Genomic DNA, 19,208 nt, shown 5'->3' with positions numbered 1-19,208 from the left:
TATTGAGGAACACAACTCTGTTTTTTTTTCAATGAATCTTTTTGATAGCGTTTATATTGGGAGGATTGCTAGATGTATTATCACCAACTAGGATGCATACATTTGTAGCTTTGACGTTACATCATGTAGTCTGGACTATTTTGCGTATAACGAAACTTCTTGAGAAGCTTAAGAGCCAAGAGCAACCTGCGATTTTGCTACAGTGAAGCCCCTTTAATATCTCTGTATTGTTTTCCACATTGTTCGAGTCATAACAGGCATAGCTTTGCACCAATTTAGAAATTTGCAAACACATAAATTCAACAATTCAGTTTTTATCTATATCAATTACATCTTTATTATTTTTTTGTTTTAACGACGAAAATGCATTTCAATAATTATTATCCTGAACATATACTTTACATATTTATTCTCCATCCAATTTTACAGTGATATTCGTGTTTACAACATATGTGTAAAATTATATACCAGAATGCTCTGTTTGTAAATTAAATATAATAGTAGAGATAGCGATTACATCTTAAATTCTGTAAATCTATATTAGGAGTGAAACAAAGTACTTGTACTGCAGCAATCTATATAGCGAATTAGGTCAAGCACAAAAATAACTTGTTTTCAATAAATTCAATATAATATTGCTCTTAAAGTACATGGAATATTAAATGAGTACAATGGAGTACGGGTTTTCTGATGTTTGGAACAACCCATTTCAATACGAAGCTAAATATTTTGTTAAACTTTTTAAACAAAGGATGATTGACTGCTTTTTGCAAAAAACTTTCTAGCGATATTTCAAACAGTCCATTGTTAAGTAATATATATGTACATTTGCATAACTCATTTGAAATGGCAAACTACCTGAAAATTCTCCATAACAGAACTTATAGAAATTGCATAGCAAGATTAAGATTATCGTCACATAAACTTCGGATTGAAACAGGTAGATATGGTGCTAATAGATTACCCCGAGAGGAACGCATATGTCAGCTTTGCGATAGTAATGAAATAGAAGATGAATTCCATTTTATACGTGTTTGTAATAGTTACTCTAATATACGTTCTCTTTACATTAAGCAATCCTACTACAGAAGACCAAGTATGTTCAAATTGATTGAATTATTAACTACTGCAAAGAAGTCTGAATTATTAGGTTTAGGTAAATATTTGTATTATGCTACAAAACATCGAATTGAACTACTAAATGTTCTGTAAATCAATGTACAAATTTGTCTCGTTGTATTTAAAAGTGATATTGTTGGCGACGCCGGTGAGCGGCGTCGTCTTTTATGGAATGCTTTTTATTTTTGCCTATGGAAGGAGCTGTTATTATTAGCAGTTAATTTCATGTTGTGTTAATTATATTTATTTTGATTCGTAAAAATCAATTAAACAAATATGTTGTTATATTTGTATTTAATAACTTTATATAAAAAGCATGTGCATTGTGATATAATTTTCACGAAATTGCAGGCTCTGATTAACAGCTTGTCCCTTTGTTTTATTGACAATACTAAAACCCGGATTTCGAATATCGTTGTGGTCTACATTGATGCTCATTCATTTATATATTTTCAAAACTTTCCTACAAGAAGAAAGTTCACCTGCAAATGAGTATTAGGATAGGTAATGGACTGTTGTAAACGATTATCCTATTGATTTTATCCATATTACGTTTATCTGTTGAACAGAATGGTTGTTTTTACAAAGTGTACCAGTATCCGGATGTTGACAGCTATCCGATTTTCTGCAATTACTGCTGTCACATGGCCATCTACTTTTTTATGAATACTTTACCATTAATTTGCATGGCATAATTAAAATGAGCCTGCAACATTTCTTAATTTTGATGTTTAGGGTGTTCTTTTGGGTTTCATGTTTTCTTTATTTCAAGGGGAAGTAACTCATGTTTACTAAATTATTTGTTCTTTTCTGTCTATCTTAGGTATTACTTACAATTTTTGTTTTATAAAATTTACCAGTTGTAAGGTCATCAAAAGCATAGAGGCCCTGATGAGTGAATATTGATATATATATACTTTTACTGGCTTTATATACCCAATATTTCATATTTATTTAATAGAAACTTGGAATTATTATGTTATGTGCATACATTTATATCTTAGTATATTGGTATGATAAGACTTATAATATTTCTGAATTTAAAGAGTTGCAGTTATGTCATTATTATTAAAGGGATGAGACTTTCATTTAAAGTTATAAATGATAATACATGTATTGATTGAAAATGTCCTGAAACTTGGATCAAGCAATATAATTGATAAAGCCTCAAAAAATCATGTTCTGAATAGTTATTCTAATTTTTTTCTAACATGTGCATAGTTTGAAAAGGACAGCTTCTGCCTTATCTATTTGTAATGGAGGGACACCGGTCTCAACCTCCAGGTCTCCTGAGTCAACCCGACAACAGACTTTACATTAGATAGTAGATCATTAGATAGATAATTTGTACACTAAATTTTATAGTGGGTGATTTGTGCCAAATGAAAACCAACAAAGTACAAAAAGTAACCGGGCGCCAGATGAAAACATGCAAATACAATCTACCACAAAGTGGTTCGTTTGTTGCATTTTCATGTTTTCACCCGGTGCCCTTGATGTAAAATACAAATCAGCCTTCATAAAATTTCTTATCATAGATATTGTACATGTATTAGCACAGTTATATTCACTTTCAAATTGACCTGTTATAAATAATGGCACAACCAATAACTGTCTTAGCCCTTTTTAGTAAAATTAATTATACAATATATAAATTGTTATTTTAATTAAGCCTATGAGTATGTCAGTTTTTCTTTAACTTCTTTGTATTAATTAAGAATTTAGAACAGTTCACTATTTAGGTGAGAAAATGAGTTCAGATAGCTCAATCGCTACAGCCGTGGTACATTATTCTGTGGGTCACAGGTTTGAGTTCTGGTCAAGCTGAAAGTTTTCTCTCATCCTGTTACTGCAAATAACCATTAGTTTAATTTACTATGCTCTGTAAACATCAGAAATTCAAGTACATGAATCAATATAGTGGGGAAAAAGGTTTAGGTTTAGAACTGTTTCATTATTAAAGAGAAAATGTGTAGCCGGCCGGATAGCTCAGTTGGTCTTCTGAAAGTCATGGGTTCGAGTCATGGTCAGGCAGTTTCAGTCAGGGTTTAGAAGTGGTTTTTCAACTGACACATGTTTGATTCATTTAATAGATTGCATTTAATTTGAAATGGACAAAGGCAGTATTGCTTGATACTTTTAAATCTACAAAAAGCATTTGGTACAGTTGATCACACTATACTGCACATGAAGAAGTTCTTTTTTCTTTTCTTCATGGAACTTCAAGCATCTGCCATATGTAATGACATTCTTGCATGGTTCAAGTCTTATCTCTGATAGCAGCTGGTGAATGTGGCTAACCTGTACTCCTTATCTCTGAATACCTATGGTGTCCCCCCTGATGTTCATTTTAGGTCCTCTTTTATGTCTAATAATATTATGTCAATGACATGTCTGCAACCCTAAGCATAAGCTATTATATGCACAGGCACAAGTATCAGACCTGGGAAGAAAAAATATTACCAGATTGATAAAAAAACCTGTGTTTATCTTAAAAGTGTCACAAACCAAAAAAAAAAGTGAATGATGACCCCCTTTAAAAATATACTTAAAGTTAATAGTATATTTTTAAAGGGGGTCATTATTTACATTTTTTTTTGGTTTTTGACACTTTTAAGATGAACACAGACTTTTTATTAATCTGGTCATATTTTTTCTTCCCAGGTGTGATACTTGTGCCTGTCATTATATGATGATGACTCAGGTATCCTTGTATCTGGTAAAGTAAATCTTAAGATTGGTTTATTGACTATAAATTGTCTTTGCATCTTGGCAAGACAGAGTCAATTCTTTTTGGTTTAAGTTTCAACATAAACTGGGCCAAGCCTCCAGGTCACATGAAATGGTACTGCTATAAAGTACACATCTTTTGTTAAGTATTTAGGTGCAAACCTGGATCAAATTCTTTTGGCGTCGCCCTTTGATGCTTTGCATCAATGCTTTTCTTGTTATTTCTTGAAATAACTTGATAATGTGTCTAGTATGAAACATTGTTAAATGGAATCTTATCACAGCATATGATTAAGTTTAAAATCCATTTTTTTATATCTTTAAGAATGTAAACGCTTTATAATAGATAAGCTCACTTTAGTACTAAATGGTGTTAACGTTCATTCTCCAAAAATATGTAAATTGAAAATTTGTGCTACAACTTTGTTCATGTACCATGATATTGTGTTTGATTGTACTATATAAATGTGTGTAATATGACTATGTACTGAATGTACTACCTACCTACCTACCTACCTAACCTACCTAACCTACCTACCTACCTACCTACCTACCTACCTACCTACCTACCTCCCTACCTACCTACCTACCTACCTACCTACCTACCTACCTACCTACCTACCTACCTACCTACCTACCTACCTACCTACCTACCTACCTACCTACCTACCTACCTACCTACCTACCTACCTACCTACCTACCTACCTACCTACCTACCTACCTACCTACCTACCTACCTACCTACCTACCTACCTACCTACCTACCTACCTACCTACCTACCTACCTACCTACCTACCTACCTACCTACCTACCTACCTACCTACCTACCTACCTACCTACCTACCTACCTACCTACCTACCTACCTACCTACCTACCTACCTACCTACCTACCTACCTACCTACCACCTACCTACCTACCTACCTACCTACCTACCTACCTACCTACCTACCTACCTACCTACCTACCTACCTACCTACCTACCTACCTACCTACCTACCTACCTACCTACCTACCTACCTACCTACCTACCTACCTACCTACCTACCTACCTACCTACCTACCTACCTACCTACCTACCTACCTACCTACCTACCTACCTACCTACCTACCTACCTACCTACCTACCTACCTACCTACCTACCTACCTACCTACCTACCTACCTACCTACCTACCTACCTACCTACCTACCTACCTACCTACCTACCTACCTACCTACCTACCTACCTACCTACCTACCTACCTACCTACCTACCTACCTACCTACCTACCTACCTACCTACCTACCTACCTACCTACCTACCTACCTACCTACCTACCTACCTACCTACCTACCTACCTACCTACCTACCTACCTACCTACCTACCTACCTACCTACCTACCTACCTACCTACCTACCTACCTACCTACCTACCTACCTACCTACCTACCTACCTACCTACCTACCTACCTACCTACCTACCTACCTACCTACCTACCTACCTACCTACCTACCTACCTACCTACCTACCTACCTACCTACCTACCTACCTACCTACCTACCTACCTACCTACCTACCTACCTACCTACCTACCTACCTACCTACCTACCTACCTACCTACCTACCTACCTACCTACCTACCTACCTACCTACCTACCTACCTACCTACCTACCTACCTACCTACCTACCTACCTACCTACCTACCTACCTACCTACCTACCAACCTACCTACCTACCTACCTACCTACCTACCTACCTACCTACCTACCTACCTACCTACCTACCTACCTACCTACCTACCTACCTACCTACCTACCTACCTACCTACCTACCTACCTACCTACCTACCTACCTACCTACCTACCTACCTACCTACCTACCTACCTACCTACCTACCTACCTACCTACCTACCTACCTACCTACCTACCTACCTACCTACCTACCTACCTACCTACCTACCTACCTACCTACCTACCTACCTACCTACCTACCTACCTACCTACCTACCTACCTACCTACCTACCTACCTACCTACCCTACCTACCTACCTACCTACCTACCTACCTACCTACCTACCTACCTACCTACCTACCTACCTACCTACCTACCTACCTACCTACCTACCTACCTACCTACCTACCTACCTACCTACCTACCTACCTACCTACCTACCTACCTACCTACCTACCTACCTACCTACCTACCTACCTACCTACCTACCTACCTACCTACCTACCTACCTACCTACCTACCTACCTACCTACCTACCTACCTACCTACCTACCTACCTACCTACCTACCTACCTACCTACCTACCTACCTACCTACCTACCTACCTACCTACCTACCTACCTACCTACCTACCTACCTACCTACCTACCTACCTACCTACCTACCTACCTACCTACCTACCTACCTACCTACCTACCTACCTACCTACCTACCTACCTACCTACCTACCTACCTACCTACCTACCTACCTACCTACCTACCTACCTACCTACCTACCTACCTACCTACCTACCTACCTACCTACCTACCTACCTACCTACCTACCTACCTACCTACCTACCTACCTACCTACCTACCTACCTACCTACCTACCTACCTACCTACCTACCTACCTACCTACCTACCTACCTACCTACCTACCTACCTACCTACCTACCTACCTACCTACCTACCTACCTACCTACCTACCTACCTACCTACCTACCTACCTACCTACCTACCTACCTACCTACCTACCTACCTACCTACCTACCTACCTACCTACCTACCTACCTACCTACCTACCTACCTACCTACCTACCTACCTACCTACCTACCTACCTACCTACCTACCTACCTACCTACCTACCTACCTACCTACCTACCTACCTACCTACCTACCTACCTACCTACCTACCTACCTACCTACCTACCTACCTACCTACCTACCTACCTACCTACCTACCTACCTACCTACCTACCTACCTACCTACCTACCTACCTACCTACCTACCTACCTACCTACCTACCTACCTACCTACCTACCTACCTACCTACCTACCTACCTACCTACCTACCTACCTACCTACCTACCTACCTACCTACCTACCTACCTACCTACCTACCTACCTACCTACCTACCTACCTACCTACCTACCTACCTACCTACCTACCTACCTACCTACCTACCTACCTACCTACCTACCTACCTACCTACCTACCTACCTACCTACCTACCTACCTACCTCCCTACCTACCTACCTACCTACCTACCTACCTACCTACCTACCTACCTACCTACCTACCTACCTACCTACCTACCTACCTACCTACCTACCTACCTACCTACCTACCTACCTACCTACCTACCTACCTACCTACCTACCTACCTACCTACCTACCTACCTCACCTACCTACCTACCTACCTACCTACCTACCTACCTACCTACCTACCTACCTACCTACCTACCTACCTACCTACCTACCTACCTACCTACCTACCTACCTACCTACCTACCTACCTACCTACCTACCTACCTACCTACCTACCTACCTACCTACCTACCTACCTACCTACCTACCTACCTACCTACCTACCTACCTACCTACCTACCTACCTACCTACCTACCTACCTACCTACCTACCTACCTACCTACCTACCTACCTACCTACCTACCTACCTACCTACCTACCTACCTACCTACCTACCTACCTACCTACCTACCTACCTACCTACCTACCTACCTACCTACCTACCTACCTACCTACCTACCTACCTACCTACCTACCTACCTACCTACCTACCTACCTACCTACCTACCTACCTACCTACCTACCTACCTACCTACCTACCTACCTACCTACCTACCTACCTACCTACCTACCTACCTACCTACCTACCCTACCTACCTACCTACCTACCTACCTACCTACCTACCTACCTACCTACCTACCTACCTACCTACCTACCTACCTACCTACCTACCTACCTACCTACCTACCTATCTATCTTACATGGCATGTGTAACGCTCTTCATAATTAAACTGCTGGGATGAAATAGATACGGATGATACCTGATAATATTTATGAACTGAATATTAAAACTACTTCTCAAAATCTTCAAAAAGAACGAAATTCAAAGCACTTTCTTGAATGTAAAACATTAAACACATGGCATTGCAAATATATAAAAAGATAATTTGTTTAACATTCATTAATGATTATGTAAATAATATCTCGGTATATAATAACTAAATACGACTTTGCAGTTCATATTGATATGAATTAATATTTAAAAGCTTAGTCAAAAATGTTAGGTCTTAAAACAGTATACTGCATAGTTCCCTGTAATAGGTTACGAAATGAAGAAGAAATATACATACGCATGTCTTAAAATATGAAATATTGCTACATTTAAGAGATATTTCTCGATAAAAGCGACAACTTCATACAAGCCACGCTGAAATAATGCATATAAACTTTTCAAACCTTTACATACACACGCACATATTATACTATCATATTATACAGTAAACATAACATTGCTTGAAACAATAACTGTCTTGTTCATACATTATGGAGACGTGTATAAGTATAGACAATTTTCATGTGAGACATTTGAGCTATATTTTCGAGTACGTGATGCAAATGTTTCCGTTTGTTTTTGTTATCGGAATAATCAGTAAATTACTTTTTGTTGGACTGAATGACTTCATCATGTTTTTTTATTGTAAAATATAATAGGAGCAATATTATATGATTATATACAGGTATTACCTCATTTTCTCATATTGTCTCAGGTTACTGTACATATTGGTCCTCATTGACCGCCGTACTGTGACCTACTTTGGCTCAAAATTCTCATATCTTTGGCTAATACTCCGTGAAAATTGCATTGAGGTTGCTTCAAAATTTACTATTTAAGTGCATGATTGGTGACATGTCCGGGGTCCCTACTCGACAGCGAAAACTGCTTTTTGTGCCCTACACGGGTGGATGGACCCTCAAGCATAGATAACAAACATAATTATAAATTTTTCTATAATAACCCGAGTCCAGGTTAGCAGCTGTGTTTTTGCTGATTATGCCATGATACTCGAAATACGCATTTAAAGATATACTATAGTAGTGAGTAAATAAAAAAATAGTTGAAAAGACGACTTTATGTTGAATATTAGATATATAGAAAAAAAGATTGTTTCATTCTCATTGTTTAACATATCTCTTGTTTATAAATGTCTAGCCAAACATATATTTTATTTTATTATGTTTCTGTCATTTGAAAATTAAGAGAGATGCGTGTTGTTGAATTATTCTCAAATTATCTGAACTTTTTGATATGTAGCAGAATAATGGTTGGGTAAGCGTGTATGATGAATTTGATAACGATAAATGCATTCCACAAAAAAAGAAAATTTATCACTAATGCCTTAATCGTGCTTTGATCGTATTTGATATATCTTTGATAAACCCACTCGTTTTATTGTTTTATTGATAAACCCTATCGCTTCAAATGCGTTGCATGTATTGGAATGTAAAAAGGTAGATGCAATTCATTCGTCAAAGTTAAAACTTGTAATATCTAATCAAAATGATTACAGTCATATGAAAGGAGAAGAAAAATCTATCGTTAATCTTCTCTCTTTTCGCCAGAATGGTTGCAATAGTAACTGATAAAGAATGAGGGTCAATCTTGTTTGACAATGCGAGCATGAATGTTATGACAGCCGTTGATTTAGCATCCGTGTTACCATCGATTTCTTGTCTCTTTTTGGTTAGAGGGAGCATTTCTTTATTTGATAAAGATTGGTGATTAAAGCGGGTGATTGCTGAAAAAATAATCATTGTAAGTTTGTGTTACAGAACAATGACAATAAGAATTATATCTACATGTTTAATTGAAGTGAAATATCTTTTTTTATGCATTTAAAAGATGTCAGAATTTCAATTAATTTGGTGTATTGATAAATTAATTGGATTTTTATAAAATTAATTAAATTAAATGTATGTCTCAAGAATTCAATGTTGAATGAAATCAAGTTTAATTTGCAATAAGGAAATGATTACAAACGTTAAAGTTAAGAGAAATTTTCATAAGGGTAAATAAACGAAACAGCTTTTCATTTCTGGTAACTATGCTTAAAAAACATTTTAATCGTGTTCACGGTTCTATTTCTTTTATTGTCAACACTTTAGTCAGAGAATATGTAATCGTATGTGCAATCGTTTGCTTATACCAATAGACTGCATTAAATTTTAACATAAAATGTGTCTACAAATATTTCGTTTTATATTTTACCATGTGTGACTATCAGGTTCTTTAATTTGTAAAGATTTAAGTACTTAAAGTCGCTAGGGCTTTCTACTTTATGTGCGTTTTTTTAAAATTTATATTGATTCACTTAATTCAAGATTGTATATGACACCAAACGCATACATACACACAATTTTGTGATACTATATCTATATCTAATTCAGACAAACACAGAATGACGTTAAGCCGGTGCTAGGGTAGGTGGGCGGTCACTTGCACTTTCCAGTACCGTCCGTGAACAGGCTCAATCAAAGCGAGCCTGCAACATTTTCAGTTTTGAAGTGTTTGGCTTTCTTTAGGGATTCTGTTTTTCTCTATTTGGTTGTCAATTTAATGCATTCATGACGGTACTTGTATACACGTTAAGGTAAGACGTATAAATTTGATCAATTTGCCGATGTTGTCCGAACATAATTTTGTATTAACTGCATTGTCATTGAAAGAAACAATAATGTTCATTTGTAAAATATTCTGTTTAAGTTATTTTAGTATGTGTATATGTATAATTACCCGGTAACCAAAATGATAAACAAAGTATCTTATCTTGTTCTGCAGCCTTAAAATTCATCACTGTGACAAAAGCAGTATATACAACTAGGATAATTTCATAGATAACTTGTCGCAGCTGCGATATTGCAATACAATATGACTAGTATAAGTGTTTTGTACGGAAATCAAATTGTCATCAACAACTGAAATAACTCCAGGAACCCAGACATAGTCTAATCAAACACGTGGATCAAAGTGCAAAACTATGTCCATCTGTCAATGCATGAATTTCTCCTCCGCTTTTCTTTCATTGACGACAAAGCTAAATACAAATATTTTTACTCGATCATCATTTCCTTGGGCTTTTTTTCAGTCATAAATGGTTATCGAAAAATTAAATCCTAAAAAAGATATAAGAATTTAAGGTTATAATGTAAGACGAAGAAGAAGATACCCTTTGACATATATAAAAATTCATAATGTTTTTGTTTTGTTTTAGTGGATATTGTGCATCCATCGTTCATAGCCATATCCTTGTTTATAACATTTCTTAGAGTGCTTTGTTTGCAAGCCGCTAAATTGGTAAACTGGTACACATCTCACATGTCAAACGCAAATCATAGCTATATGGATTGTTTCACTGACAATTGATGAGACCTGATTTCTTTTTATGGACACATACGGTTTATCTATAATTGAAACTTCATGTACTTCATCAAAACGAAAGCACTTAGTTGGATGTAAAGCTGGTTGCACATAACTTCATTTACAGTTATTGAACACTATAACTTTTGTACATTTCAAATCACTCTAAGGTTTGTTAACTAGACTGTTTAACTAATATCATTTTGCTTTAGAATTTACATTCTATAAATTATTTCATTGAAAGTTTAATCTTATGTTTTTTCTTAATTTTCTTAATTTTTAATGGAGTTTTGTAAATAAACCCTCATGACTATGGATATGTTACACAAATGATTTTTGTGACGTGAAAGTTCTACAGTTTTGAATTAAATCTTTGCTCCCTTTGTTTCTTTTTTGGGGGAAACTGCTTTGATTAACAAAAGGCGTTGGTATAGAATTATATTAAAATTACTTAATTCAAAGTTATCTTAGTTTTTGCATATGCATTGAAAACGTCAAACAAAGGTACCATATCATGTTTTTCAGCTTTCAATTTTGTCATTGCATTCAGTAAAATCAATGTATGCTTTTAATACCTTGATAATCTTCTAAATAACTTGTTATAAAACAAAAGCTTCAATATTGTCAAATGACTTGACAATGCAATATGTCTAATAATGGTTATTTTGCACGAAGATCATATTGCCATCAACAACTGAAATGTTTTTAGGAACCCAGACAAATTCTAATCAAACATATGGATCAAAGTGCAAAGCTATGTCCATCTGTCACAGCATGAATTTCTTCTCAGCTTTCCCAACTTGTTGACATCATTGCTAAATACAAATGTGTATACTCATATTATCATTTTCTAGCCGTTTTTAAATAAAGAAAAAAGGAAATCGAAAATTAAATCTTAAATCAGATATAAAAATTAAAGGTCATAATGTAAGAAGAAGAAGAAGAAGAAATAAAAGAAGAGAGGGATCCTTCTTCTCATAAAAGAAAATAAAAAAGATACTGTTCGACATATACATTAATTCATTTTCTCTTCTCTTAAAGAGGCAATTGCGGCTGCACCTTAACAAAAGGCTTTATCGTCTCTTTGAATGCTCGATGGACCTTATTTTTCAAACAGTGATTGTCACGTGCAGTATGACAACTTACATATTACACTTCACATTTCATGGCTTTCGGGATTATCTTGCTCTTAAAGTTAAGCATAAATTCTATAACGGTTGTTGAGACTGGTCATTTTTGTCATTTATTTCTTGTCTGCTTTCATTAGGAGTGAGTATTGCGTTTGTAAATATGGGCTGTGAAGTAGGAGAACATTTAATAAATGAAGAATAATATAGATATTTAGATAATTAAAAAATAATTCAATAAATATGTGCGTCATAGCCACAAGAATATGTTCGTCTTTTATGTATAAGGAATTTTTGATACTATATATTTCATATCCGTCATGGTAATTTGTTCTAACTACTGTTCTTTTTATCGCATGCTTTGAACCAGTTTTCCGTTGTTCTTTTTTATCATTATATTCAGCACTCTTTAAATGAGGATTTGCAAACTGTATTGATATGTATACATGTATAACTATGCAGTTTTCCCTCTTCATTCATATTGGAAAGAAAAGACTTCTTTTACAGCGGTTGGCATGGGGCAAGGATAAAACACATTAAAAATAGCAAAAACATAGATTAATGAGACGAAATTTATTCTCATAATCACGTCGTAAGCCTATTGTTAAATTTAAAAAATGTTACGAATGACCTGCAGGCACCTAATTAACTTATAATATACGAGTAAAGCTGTCAGGTAGCTTACGGTATTGCTTCATTTTTTCTTGGGTTTATATTTGAAACAAATGGAAAAGGGCACAAGAGAGAGAAAATTATCGAACGTACATTTATTTTATTTATTTTTCTCTGCTGATTTAGTAACAACAAATAATGAAGTTGCGACAACACAGTTATAATGTGTGAAACTTGTTAGTTAGAGGGATATATCACTGGCTGGGCAACATTTTGGATGTTTCTGCAAATAAATCGTTTCGGCCTGACAACTATCTTGTTTCATATACTATAACTATTATATAGTATTCATATTGTTGTACACTACATTGAAGCATATTTAAATACGACCATAATATTGCGTAAAGTAAAGTGTACGTTTAACCTTATTAATTAAAGGATGTCATTAAATGGTCATTGAATGGCGATATAAACTTTCAGAAATGGACTTATTAAACTGATTAATCCTCAAAGTTGATTTGCTTAATCGAGAAACATTTATCTAGTTGTGCTCAAATTGAATATGAACGAGTTTATATACCGCGATAAGCTACATAAATTTAATATTTGCTCTTCTTCAATTAGGTTTTCACAATTTTGTATTGAGTTTGACATAGCTTAATGTCAACCATTACCTGTTTCTTTGGAAGATGTTTAAACGATAACCATCAGTTTTTATAAATGTATGTAGGGCTCCTGTTATTCCTCTTGTCATGTCAGGTCTTATTCAAACATTCCGCCATGTGACTTAAGATGTCAAATGTCAATTTACATTTGCATGGTAGAAGTAATTATGGAAGAATAAGAGGATTGAAATCTACATATGACGATTTTCAAACGGCAACCATGCATTTGCTCAATTGTTTTAAACCCATCAACGATATATGTCAAGATGATAGGATTACTTCATTTCAGAAATGACATTGACCGTCAAGTACATAGATATGTTACAGTTTTCGACTGTACACGATGAATTTAGAATTGGCCTCGTACACAATTTCTGAAAAACACGACCCAGCTTTACACAAGTTAAAGTATAGATAGCAATTTTTTCTCGATTTGCATTTTGGGAAATTTGGATGTACATTTCTCGATATTCTTTGTATGCATAAAGATAATACTAATGTCCGGAATAAAAAAAATGCTATGAAAAACTTCCTTCTCTGTTACTGCTGAAAATGATGTCTTTAACTAATATTTAAGCAGCTAAAATGAAGGAATGATCGCATTGTCACTCGTTATAAAGGCCAAATGGTTGACATTTTCTTTTTGCATTGTTTTGTGTGAGTTGTTTTGAAACAAATATATGTTTATATAATATAAAAATAATGTTGTCATATTGTCAAATAAACCCACTTAAAATCTGACAACAATTTCAATATTGTACAAACTGTACAAAGGTTTTGGGAAACTATTCTAAGCTAAGGAACATTGATGTATTTTTTGTTTCATTCATGTCATTTTACTAAATAAAATGCATTGCATATTCCCATTGATGTTTGTATTGCATGCTTTAAAAAGAATCCAACGAAAGTCTTCATAAATCTAGTATATAATAGTCTGTGGTTTTAAAAATATTTCAATATTCAAGAGATGTTGGTCAATAAAAGTGACATGTCATACGAACCACGCGGAAATAATGTCATAAACTTTTCAATGTTGTGCATAGACACGCACACATAAGACGCTGATTAAGTCAGTAAACATAACTGCTTGAAACAATAACTACTATTTCCAGACATTATGGAAACATCTGAATATCTATTAACATTTCAAGCGTGTTATATTTATATAAATGTGTGTTCTGTTATCTTACAGGAAACACAACTGTTTTCGTAAAACCTAACTAGATTTGACGTCTTTTTTTATAAGTCAAAAAAGACTGGTGATATCTTTTTGAAGTATTTGATACTAAGATAAAGAAGTCTATTGAAACTCATATATAGATAAGGCACTGTATGCAGGCATGTACTCTTCATGTGTTTAGTGCATTCTTTGCTAAAGGAGACACTTACATACATGCTTAAGATATAAAAAATAAGATCAACAAGGAAGGACGGCATTAAATGAACGCATCCCCAAACACAGGACCACTGGCAAGGTAAAATTGGTTTATTTCCATGAAGAGAACCACCAAACCACACAGACGATATCTTTCAAATAAGCATGTCATTACGACAGTTGTCTTTATCAATTGTTTTACATTGACCATATTTCCATTGAACTTTCAAAGGTATTTTACAAACTCTGACAGGTTTTAATTAATCATGGGTATCAACATGCAAAGGAATGCACATCCGTTGGAGAATATCATCACTTTTCTCTGTTAACTTTGACTATGTTAAATGATGTAAATATTTGTGCTTTGATTTTTAAAAGCCGCTGAACCATATTCGAAAGATGATGATGAGCAATTAAGAATTCAAAATACAAGCTAATCAAATTTGAGCATCAGAGAAACATGATAAACAAATTTTTTCCTGGTTTACTGGCTTTAAATACATACATTTCTATAGTTTTAAGAATAACAATGTTTTATGATAAAATGTACATAATCTAACAGACAATGTTCGTCATTCGGTTTGAATCATTTCAGGAATGAGCAAAAACACTTAACACTTTATCAATCAAGTAGCTTTTTTATTATAAATCTATATGTTGTGATCATTTGACGAGTGATGGGGTTATTAGAATTGTGCCGTGTATTTTCACAATAGTATAGATTTCTGTGGATTACACTACGGTAATATAAAATTGTGTGCCCAATGATAAAGAATGTTAATGAAAGCCAATCATCAATGTCTTCCATATTCGCCCGAATGGTTTGAATAATATCTGTCCAAGAATGAGGGTCAGTTTTGTTTGACATGTTGAGCATAAATGTTATGACAGTCGTTGATTTGGCATCCGTGTTACCATCGATTTCTTGTCTCCTTTTATTTAGTGAGTGAGAGCATTTCTTTATTTGATAAATATGTGCACTGAAAACGAAGGATATTTTATAATATGTATAGAGACATGATACAGAAAAATGATAAATGATAAAAAAGACCCCTCCCCAAACAAAAAAATGAAATAAATCTTTTTAATATTTATTTAATATGAACACACATTTTTTATGTTCAGTCATTAATGTTAAGATTTAGAATACAATGTCATTACAATTAATAACGAATGTTTATTAATAAAACTTTATAACGGTACATAAATACAGTAATAAATGAAATGATGATATATTTTAGGATAATTGCAATATCATTAAAGGAAATCTTTTGACAATCTTTCATAAATCAATTTGATTAAATTTTAACAAATTGTTGTGAGAGGGACTGACAAACACTTTTTGATTTGGTTATTGACATATTATAACGCTTACACTTGAATTAATTAATGTATGTTTTGAACACATCTGCGGGTGTTTCTTTATTCAAAATTTCACCATTTTCATGTTTAAAATTCTGCTTATGCCGGTGCGTGGTTGGTACCTTGTACCTTGCAGTACCGTCCTTGAACAGTATAACCGAGCCTACAACATTTCAGTCTTTTTCATTTTGGGGGTTCTTAAGAAATTCTGTTTTTCTCTATTTTAAACATAATCAAGGAAATATTAACTTTACTCGTATAATAAAAATTATTTCAACTAAAATGTCAGTCAAATTCATAATGTTAAAAAAACATTTCTGTTGAAAAACATTTGTTTGAGATCAATTTTAACTGGAGGTCCAATCAGAAACCGATAATACTTTAAATCATGTTTCAATCTCGGCGCCAATACATCTTTCCAGTGCTTGCGTGAGAAATTTTGTACAATTCATTTACTCTTTTAATGTAAATAAGCTTTATTTAACTCATCCAAGTTCCAATTTCTTCTTTCCCCATTCATTTTGTCTGGCAGATCTTATTCAAGAAAATGAAATATAATTAGGGCCGAAAGTGATTTTATAAAATTTATGTTGTACATATTGTAAAATTGTAGTAATTTTTAATTATTTAATTCTAAATACCAATTTATCATACAAGAAAATCAAGTCAGTTATTACATTTATTTAATTTGCCGAATAAGATCTGTAATATAAGAATTATAATAACTGATATCATCATGTGGCCTGATTTTTCTTTTTCTTTTCTTTTGACGTCTAATCTGTGATGTGCATGCTTCAAACCATCTGATTCCTTTTCAAAATTCCTTTTTGCTTCGTTCCGCCAGTTTTCTTGTATTTCTTGTATTTCGAGACCATATGCCACTTCTCATGGAATGACAGGACGTGCCGTATTGAATGTTCTATGATAACCTCCATATGAAAGCATCTGCGGATGTTTCTTAATTCAAAATTTTACAATTTAGTACGTTCAAATTTTGAATTCTGCTTAAGCCTGTGCGAAGTGGTGGTGTGGACAGTAGCTTGCGGTTTACCACTACCGTCCATGAACAGCATTAATCACACCGAGTCTTCAGTCTTTTTAATTCTGACGTTTTGGGCATTCTTAAGGGATTCTATTTTTCTCGATTTTTCTTCATCATTCATTTTTTATTAATGGATTTTTTTCTGAACTTTAAAACCAATATTTTATCAATAAATTTACCGTCCTAGTCCGCCAAACAGACTTTATAAGTAGAAATTAAAATAAATTAAAGCGTCATATTCGCAGGAATATACAGTGTATTTAAATGATAGAGTATAGAGTCTCCCTTTTGCATTTTTGTTTTTGCATTTTACTGTCAATCCAAACTGGTTATCAAATTTCAGTCCGTCCGATAGTAAACAAAATTGTGTCAGTGTTGAAGTGATTTGTCTGATTTCTATTGTATGCACTTTACTAGATAATTTACACTAAATGATATTTCCATGACGACAACACGGAATATCTTCATTACCCATTTCCGCTCATCGTTTCTCGATTTGATGAATAATGCAAGAGAAGTAAACTTAACATATTGGGGATGTTGTTACAAGGTCATCAGATTAGAGCCATCACTGAATAAAGACAGGACAATTTTTATCAACAAAAATATCAGTGCTACTTAGATCTTGATGAAACCTTAAAGTTAAACTATTTCTACAAAATAAAACGGGATGAAGAATCAAAAAGCGAATAAGAAAATCTGCAAACGTTATAAAATCAGCAGCAAAAGTGAACAATGAAAAACGAAACCGAACTTTCAGAAAAAAGTAATTTATCATTTTTCTTTTTGTTATATAGTTAAATCTATTTATTCATATAGTATATAATTTAAAAAGAGACAAAGCATTAAACAATCATACTTTAAGGTGAGACAACTTGATAATAACCAATCTAAAACGTCCCTTGCCTAACTATTTTATACATTTATCATATCACATTCTAATTCCAGAATATCATATCAGATCAGTTCACTTATGTGGCTGCTGGTAAACTTTGTGAATGCTAACCTCTAAATATGTTTTACTGATTCGTACTTTACTTGGGATCGGAAATTCATTTATTTATAAAAAGTATTATTGTGCGATTTTAGGGAGTATCACTTATTCTGAAAAATAGATATACTTATGTCATATTAGACGGTTTAACTTGGAGATATCATGCTTTTAGTAAAAAAAAGTATTTTCGAGACATAATCCAACCTTGAATAATTGACCAGTTCAAAGTATTTTGTATAAATTAATGAACTAATAATAAACTAATAATTGTAATAGTAGGTATAGCTTATTCAAAGTACTCTCGAGTCTGCTTCATTGAATTGATATTTTGTTTGTTTTGAAATTCTAGTTTGTTATATGACTAGATGAAAGAAACCGAACGACCACTGATGTCTAACAAAGCAGTTATTGTGCCATTTAAGAAAACGTGTTGTTATCCTATTATGCAGCAAAACCTGGTTAGAGAGGCAACCCTCAAGTTTTTGTCAACATTTGCTCCTTAAGCCATCGAATAATTCATAAACGATATTTGTGTCATTGAAAACTTACAAACTTAAAATTGTTGAATACTATGTCGCTGCTTATTCCAACAACTTTGTTATAGCAAACAAAATTATATTCTAATTATGTTCTTCAATATTTAACATTTTATTGTATGATACAACGGCCAAAAGAAGCAATACACGTCACAATATGTTCTGGGAACATATAAATTTAGTTTTATTTCACCCTAATGGCGTCTTCTCTGTCAGGGC

The sequence above is a fragment of the Ruditapes philippinarum genome, unplaced genomic scaffold (genome assembly GCF_026571515.1).
Source record: "Ruditapes philippinarum isolate M1 unplaced genomic scaffold, ASM2657151v2 ctg118_1_1_1_1, whole genome shotgun sequence".
NCBI lineage: Eukaryota > Metazoa > Mollusca > Bivalvia > Venerida > Veneridae > Ruditapes > Ruditapes philippinarum.
Note: the sequence above shows the minus strand (reverse complement) of the source record.